The 9,096-nt window shown below is 40.2% G+C and overlaps 1 pseudogene; it reads left to right on the top strand.

Annotated features, from left to right (window-relative positions):
* LOC122071521 overlaps positions 1-9,096 on the top strand; it is a 66,991-nt pseudogene continuing 57,895 nt past the window's right edge.

Here is a 9,096-nt window from a genome sequence, read left to right as displayed (position 1 = left end):
CCTATCCAAATCCAGCTATCCTCTAAAATTCAGGTCCATAGATCTTACACATCTACGTTCTTCAAGAGCGTGGAATCCATTACCAAGTCTGTTTCAAATACAAACGATGGTAATTTAGAGAACCCACCAGCCCAGAGGAAGAACAAGACAGAGACATGGAAGCAATATGATCATCTACACTCTACAGACAAAACTAAAAGTTCTGATTGGGGTTTTATTGGTAATTTCACGTATTACGGTAATTATCTCAGTTCTAAGTGAAAGGTGGTTGGCGTTGGCGTTTTTGGGATTCGTTGGGGAAGAAGATATGGGGGGCAAAAGGAAGGTTCGCTCGCCGCAGAGTAAGAAGAGAGCACAGAAGCTCTTCCCTAACTCAAGCGCGATAGAGAATTAGAGAGAGGGAGTGCAGATTATGGAATCATTGTCTCTTTCGGTGCCTATAGCTTCAAAGTCGAGAGCAGTTGTTTCTGCATCATCAGCAACCTCAATGTTGTCGGCGAACGATGGCGTTCCCGTGCCGACTGTAGGCCGATACGGTCTTGTTTCTGGGCCATTGATGATACCTCGAAGGAGAGTGATGAGCTATCTTAGGAATCAGGTTGTCTGCATGGCTCCCGAAGAAAAGAAGATGACCCGCCGCTCCCCTCTTGATTTCCCCATTGTAAGTTCTCCCCTTTCTCACCCGCTTTCTCCTGTTTTCATCTTTCTCTGTTTGCTGCTAATAACTTTTTGTGGGTTCTGATTATCCTGCTTGTCCCTTCGACGAACTGGCGAAGGCCTGTGAGTGTGTTTCTTTCTTTCTTTAATTTATTTAAGGAATTTCTGTTGCACCTGAAAATTCGAAGCCTCTTTATGTGATTGAAGTTCTTTGTTCTTCTAGTTTAATAGTGGAACATGAAAACTTTCATTATAGAAACAAACCTATTAGATTATGTCTTAAACCTTAAAAGGGTGTGTTAACGTACCGATTCTTCTTTGAATCCAAAAGGGGATTAAATAAAATTACCTCTTCGAGTAACTGAAATAAGTCAAGGGCTGGAGCATGATTATATGATTTCTATTTAAAATCAATTCAGAAACCACTATAAACTTTAACTGTATTACTGGAAATTCTACTAGTACTGAAGATTTAGAATAAAGAACCCTATCAAAAGGAAAGGAGAGCTTTTACTTGGATTAACTTCCTCCTGGAATTCAAGGCTTCTTAGAAATGAACTTATCAAGGATAAGTCCAATGCTGAGAAGGTTGAGTCCACTCAACCTTCTCTACAATTGTCTCACTAGATTACACCGGCTGAAGCTTCGCCTCTATCTCCTAGATGAGGCCATGCTCTCTTAGATAAGATAAAGCCAAGATGTTCGTAAACAATACTAACTCTAACAGATTCTTATCATTATAAATACACATTACAAACTCCCTCAAAGTATTACGGGAGATTCAAATCCATTCCTTAATCTCTCTTCTCACATTGTATCATATCACTAAAAAGACCACCGTCTCCTATCCCACACCCCCCCCCCCCCCCCCCCAAAAAAAAGAAAAGAAAAGTCTTCAACAAGCTCTACCTCTTCTTCTACAACCTTCCCTTCCACCGTGACTCTGCCTAACATCATATCTCCCTCCAAATTTGTTCAATTACTTCCTATGAAGTTGGATCGCTCCAACGACATTCTCTGGAAGTCTCAATTTCTTCCCCTTCTCGGAGATCATGACCTTTATGGCTACATCGCTGGAATATTTCCATGTCCCCCTCATTACCTCTCCTCTTCTTCTTGCACCAGTTCATCTTCATCTCCTTCTGACGGCGCCCTGCCTTCTAATCCAGATTACTTACTGTGGTACAAGCAGGATCAGGCCATTATCACATGGCTTATCTCCTCTCTTAGTGAGCAAGCCCTCGAGCAAGGTCAGCCTACACAACGCTTATGTTGTTTGGTACTCCCTTGAGCGGATTCTCTCAATCTCAAGCTTGTTTTATGTAGCTGAGATACCTTCTTCAGATCAGGAAAGGCCAACTCTCCATGTCTGACTACTTCAAAAGATTGAACACATTGTTGACAATCTCGCTGCTGCTGCCAATATGGTTTCTGACCGGGATATTATTCTCAGCACCCTTTGTGGCCTTGGACCTGATTATGAGTCGTTTGCCAACTCTGTCACAACTCGCTAAGATCCTTGTTCCTTTGATATTTTTTGGGCTCCTACTTAATCAAGAAATTCTCAAGGAGCACCAAACATCAGTTGAATTCTCTCCTCTCCTGAAGTACATGTTGCCAGTCGAGGTTCTATTGCTTCACCAACCTCCTCAAACCGCCCTCGTCCCTCTTACAGAGGTTGAGGTCACAGTCGGGACATTCTCTCCTCCGGTCCCTATTCATCAATGCAATTGACCACCCTATCAAATCTGCATCGGCCAAATCACGTGGCATCATGTTATTATCGCTTCACCCCCACGGCTCAATCTGACCACTCTGCACCATCTGCACTCCTTGCTATGCCTTATGCACCACTTGATTTGGCTTAGTACCTAGACTCCGGTGCTATTCACCACCTTATAGCTGATATGGCCAATCTCCATCTTAACACACCATATCATGGCTTGGATCAAGTCAAAGTAGGCAATGGTTTACGTTTGGATATTCAGAGTGTTGGTTCTTCTACATTACCTTCTTCTGATAAGCATTTCCTTGTTAATAACACACTGCATGTACCTTTGATTTCCAAGAATCTTCTCTCTGTCAGCCGTGTTACCGCTGATAATAATGTCATGTTTGAATTTCACCTGGATGTTTCTTATGTGAATGATCCTCGTTCAGGATGCATTCTCCTATGCGACTGGTATGAGAATAGCCTCTATTAAGTTGATGGTGCTCCCCCTTCAATAAATATCTCTTGTAGCCCTATGTTCACCTTGGGGAACTTGTCTCGCACACCATCTGACATGAGCGTCTTGGTTACCCAGCTTATTGTACGGTTGAGCATCTTCTTCACAAACATGGGTTGCCGTCTACATCAATGAATTATTCTGTTGGTCTGTGTTGCTTGTGAGCTAGGAAAAGTCATCAATTACTGTTCTCTTCCAATCAGTCTGTAGCTACAGCATGACTGGAACTCATCCACTCGGACATTTGGGAACCCACCCTTGTGACTTCTGTTAATGGCTTCTGCTATTGTACTATTTTTGTTGACAATCATAGTAGATTTACATGGATGTTTCCTTTGTTTCACCGTTCGGAGACTCTCTCAAAGTTTATTATTTTTCAACATCAGGTTGAGACATTGTTTGGTTCTAAAATAAAATCACAACAAAATGGGCATGCTGAACGGAAGCATCAGCATTTGGTCGAAATGGGTCTTACACTCCTTACCTGTGCTCATATGCCCAATTCCTTTCGTGAGACTACATTTACGACGGCTGCTTAGTTGGTGAATCACTTGCCTACCCCATTGCTAAGGCATAGATCCCCTTTCCAAGTGCTATTTGTCTCTCAACCTGATTATCACATATTACGGGTATTCGGCTGTGCATCCTACCTTTGGCTTAGCCCTTATAATAAGCACCAGCTTCAATAATGATCTGCACAATGTGTTTTCCTTGGCTATAGTAGTACCCATAGAGGATACAAATGTTATAACCCTGCTACTGGCTGAACGTGTATCTCTCACCATGTCATCTTTGATGAAGCTACATTCCCATATGCCACAATTGTTACATCCCTCCACCCACTACTATTTCTTGGACTGGGCCACTCTACTCTTGTACAAAGGGGCTCCAGCCCATTCTCTTTCCCTACCGCAGCCCTCATCCACTCCCAGCCTACCACAACCTTCTCTTACAGCCACGGACTCCCCAGTCCTGCACCACCTACCTCTCCTATGGATGCCAAATCCAACCCACCACTTATTCCCTTACCATCTTCTCCCACCTTGAGTGCCCATCCCATGACCACGCACCTAAAGTTTGGCATTGCAAAATCCATTGGCAAGCTAACTCTTCAGCAGCAAGCACTCGCTCCCAGGCTCCCACTTCATCCTTGGACGCCCAAGAGATCAAGGTTACATCCTTCACTGCTGCCACCAAGGGTGCTAAATTGCGCCAAGCCATGAGTGAGGAATTCACTGCACTAATCTGCAATGACCATAGTTAGCAAATTCAGATTCGGGAATTATTCGGCTAAAGAATTATTCGGAATAATTCGTTTGGTTAATTTAAGGGTTCGGTCAAAAAAGCGGTCAAAAAAGCGGACAAAATAAAAATCGGATTCGGATTCGGATTCGGATTCGAGAATTATTCGAGTACCAAAATAAAAGTCGGGCAAAAAATTCGGATGTTATTTTTTATAATTTATTGTATCTATTTTATTTATTAAGTAATTAACTTGATATGTACATCTAAGAAGAGAAAATTGTTGTAGTTCAAATATACAATACAATAAAAAAACTAGAAAAAAATTGTCATTGAGTGATGAAAGCAATGGTTACAGTAATTCAATTTCTAATGCATGTTTTAATGCTTCTACCAATTATCCTGTAGGGACATAAAAGTTCAAAATGACTTCATTCAATCCATGAGTCCATGACTCACATAATTCCATCATTCATGCTTAAAAGGAAAAGCTATTCTAAATAAAGCAAAACATCCACAAAAGCATAACAATAGTTATTACATCACCATAACTTAAGTACTCAACTAAATCATTATATACTATCTGGGGGTTGAGTCTCACTCTCAGTAAAACTAGCACTTGCACCAAATAGCAAGTCTTCAGCAATGCTATCATCCACATCATCCAACAATCTCTCTAACTCTTTATCAACGTCCTCAATGCGCTGATCAAAATCATTGACACTAATATTGTCAAGATTAATGGGTAACATGTTTTTCTGTTCAAGTTCACCCCTTTTTTCCATCATCAACGAATTCATTCTCACATAGACTAAATCATCTAACATTGTTGCTGACAATCTATTCCTCCTTTTGGTTTGTGCTGCATCCCAGGCACTCCAATTTCTCTCACAAGCTGAAGAACTACATGGTTGGCTCAATATTCGAATGGCATACTTCTGTAAGATAGGAATAGCATCACCTTGTATATGCCACCAAACCCCTGTCATTGGCAAAAAAAAATATATATATATATAAATAAACAATTTTAAAAGACAAGTAATCTTTACATAAGAAACAATAAACTAAAAATTTTAAAAAGAAAATAATTATTACACTTACGAGGATGACTAGTTTCCATCATCATCTTGGCACTGGGAGTAAAAAGAGTGCTAGACTTCATGTGGTATACTGCCAGCTGTCCATAATATTCTCTCCTCTCATCTTGTGGAACCACTGTTTTACCAATGAAATCTGTTGCATCTTTCATTTGAGGAATCTTTTTGAATCTTTCATTAAAAAAATAAGTGGGGTTGAAAACAGCAGCTGCATGGTGAATGATTCCCAAAATATTTTCATCTCTTCTCTTATCAAAGATTTTCAAAATTTGGTCATACCGGTGGTTTTCCCCATAAAGCTTCTCCAATACCTCTCTTGCTATTTCCATTGCTTCATACAAATACCCTGATGTAGCTCCATCACCATCAACCAAACGGAGAACTCGAATGATTGGTTCCATAAATCTCAAAATCTCTTTTGAATCATTCCAAAACGACTCCCTTTGAATGGTGTCCACTACTCGTTCTGCTTCTAAAGATCTCGAATTTCTTAGACTCCTCCACTCAGCTGATGCAACTAGGAGTCTAAGCTTCTCTTCCACTTCAACAATTGACTGAAGCATTAAAAAGTTTGAAGCAAATCTAGTTTTGCAAGGATATTTTAGATCCTTGTTTGTGAAACTCCTCATCAACTGTAAGACAATTATTGACTTGTACAAGTAGTCAATAATTCTTTTCGCCTCATCAAAAATTTCTTGAACCCAAAAAACCTTTTCATAGATATCCTTCAACATTAGATTGATACCATGGGCTGCACATCGAGTCTTAAACAACCAACGATACTTTCCAGTAAGCATATCAAGTGCACTTGAATAATTGGATGCATTGTCTGAAATTAGCTGAACCACTAAATTTGGGCCAATACTTTCAATCTCTTTCTCAAGAATATCAAATATATAAAAAGCAGTCAATTTAGCATGAGAACACTCCTCTGACTTTAAAAAGAGAGCACCACCCGGGGAATAAGCAATCACATTAAGAAAAGACCGCTTCTTCAAGTCAGTCCATGAATCAGACATGAATGTACAACCAGTTTGCTTCCAAGAAAATTTTACTTCTTCAGCATATTTTTCAAGGTCCTTTCTTGCTTCAGGAATTATTCTTCCACGAAGGGTTCCATAACTTGGAATAGGAACACTAGGACCATAACGGGCTGTGCACTTCACAAAATTGATGAAAGCATCCGATTGAACAACATTGAAAGAAATGTTATTTTTAATAAAAAGATCACGAAGAGATTTCTCCCAAGTTGATTTGTCCATCTTAGGGATCATTCCTCCATTGTGGACTGTCTTTGACTAGTTATAGCTCAAGGAGAAGAACCAACTATACTCTCACCACTGGTACAACTCTTCCGCTTTTTGCTACTTGATTCAGAATTAATAGCAAGAAGAGCTTCTGCTTGGACATCATCTGATACTTTCTCACAAGAGGCAACATCATGACCACTAACCTTAGCTAAATGATACTTGAGTCGAGTGACCCCTCCATAAACTTGTTTTTCACAAAATTTGCATTTGAAATGTGAACTATCAAGTTGCTCAGCATGTTGCCAAAAATTTTCTTTTTGTCTTCCCATTTTTCCTATTTGTTAAAAGTTGAAACACAAAAAAAAAAAACAACATAAATCATTTCATATAAACAAACAAATACATATGATATTAATAACTACATTACATAAGCAAATAGCCTCTGAATAATTAAAGAATCAAGTTTTCAAGTCCCACTAACATGCATAGCCTTTTACAATGCATGACCAAAGGTACAATACAATCAACAGAGAAAAATAAGCATCAAACAGTCCTTCACTCAAAATTGCATTCTTTCCTTTAATTTTCCAACCCAAAGCTGTCAAAATAGTAGACCCAGCCCCTATGCCACATTCAATCTGCCCCTATTTTTTGTACAATGGCATGGAGATATTACTAGATTCACCCAGTTTGTACTGGCAAAGGGAAAGCACAAGAATGCAAATAGAGAGAAGTGCAACAGGTGCAAACAACAGTAAATTATCTTGCATTTACTGCCATCTTTCAATAGAAGAATCAATAGTAAACAGACAGAGATTTCTACTGCCATCTTTCAATAGAAGAAACAACAGGTTCAAAGCAACAGGTGCAAACAACAGTAAAGTTGGGATAACAGGTTCAGCACTAACCAGTCCTCTCAAAGGAAAAATGTTCGGAATTTTTCAAAGAACACAGTTCGGCACCCGTCGGCCGCCGCACCCTGGCACTGAGTCCCTGTCTCCCTGACCTCACGAGGTAGGGAATGATGAACAAATGCTACAGTGACGTTAAGTTCTGCAGAAAAATTCTGTATCATCTACTCGTTGAAAAAACAAACAAAGAAACTCAAGATTGGTACTAGAACGTATTACCCCCCCACCCTTTTTTTAAAAAACAGAAACTTCTCAAAAGTGTATTTAAGTGTGTTGATTTTCTGTATGCCTCTAGATACTATCTTGAACTGCCACATTGTTTAGTAGTTAGGCTAGAACTAGCAAGTTTTTCTTGCAGTTAAGGTCGCAATGCAAATAGACTTCGATCATCCGAAAAAGAAAGAAAACCCCCAAACAATATCAATTCGATCGATCGCCAGAAGTATCAGAAAATAAAAAGAGAACTAAAATCAAAATCTAAATATAAGGAAATCAGTAAGAAGAGAAACCATGAGAAAGCGAAGACAGAGTTACAGAAAACCAGCGAGTAGCTTCTACCAAAAGTGAGAATTCAGAGATCTGGAAGTATAAGGAGTTGAATTCTATACTTGCTCCTCCTACTTTGCTTCGTTGGGAAGCAGCTCCCTTAACCTTGTACGCTCACCGAGAGAGGCCCCGCGCGACAATTCGCTCGCTTTTGTTATTTTGAACAGAGAAAGGAAAGTGACGACGATGTGAGCAGAGTTAACTTGATGGAACTTCAGGCGTTAGTCACGATTCACACGGCAACACATCCCGGTTGGCTAAGGAGCATGGGGACACAGTGTTGGAACGCATCTGCGGTAGTATTGCAGCAGACGAGAAGCGGCAAGAGAATGCTCGGGATCGCCGATATGATGCGAAAGAAGATCGCCATGCCTGCTTACCTCATGTATGACGGCCAAGATCCCAATCTATTCGATAATTTCGCCGCTGTCGCACAGAGGGTCGGCGTTTACACGGCTGGTGACTACGCAGACCGGCAGACGTTCTGGATTTCCTGATTGGGCAGTGGAAGCTGGAGAAACTAGAGGGTCTCAACTCACGAGTCACCTACCCTCGAACTCACGAAGTCACCGGAGACATGGATTGGAAGAGACATCAAGTGACTGAGAGAGTCGCCGGTCGGAGTCTCGGAGATGGAGAGGATGAGGGTTTGGGGAAGAAACAGAAAGAAAACGAAAGTCCAGAAACCCTCGTTTTTGGCTTTTGTAATTCGATTTTTTTTTTTTAATAAAGTGTGTTTGAACCGAATAATTCGGTTTAAAATGGTTCGGTCCGATATAATCGCGATTTTAAATCTAATTAGAAAAAGTCACGATTTTTAACGAATTCTATTTATAATTCGGATTCGGTCAGAATTTTTCGTTTAATTCGGAAAAATTCTGTTCGCACGAATTATTCGCGAATAATTCGGCGAATTTAATAACTATGCTCTAATCATCCCATCTTACACTACTAAACAAATCAATAAAAAAAAAAAGGGAAATTTTATATAAGCCTAAGGCGTACAATGAGCCTCCCACACGTGTATTATTTGATTGATTTTTTAAAAGAGAGAGAAATGGTGATTTAAAAAAACAATGTGAGAGGGTGTAGAGTACTTGCTCACTCAAAGAACTCTCTAACCTCACCCCCTTTCCCCTTCTTCCCACCCCAACCCCACCCCCAC

Source organism: Macadamia integrifolia, unplaced genomic scaffold, assembly GCF_013358625.1.
Source record: "Macadamia integrifolia cultivar HAES 741 unplaced genomic scaffold, SCU_Mint_v3 scaffold_245A, whole genome shotgun sequence".
In the NCBI taxonomy this organism is placed as follows: domain Eukaryota; kingdom Viridiplantae; phylum Streptophyta; class Magnoliopsida; order Proteales; family Proteaceae; genus Macadamia; species Macadamia integrifolia.
Note: the sequence above shows the minus strand (reverse complement) of the source record. Positions and strands in the feature narration are given on the sequence as shown.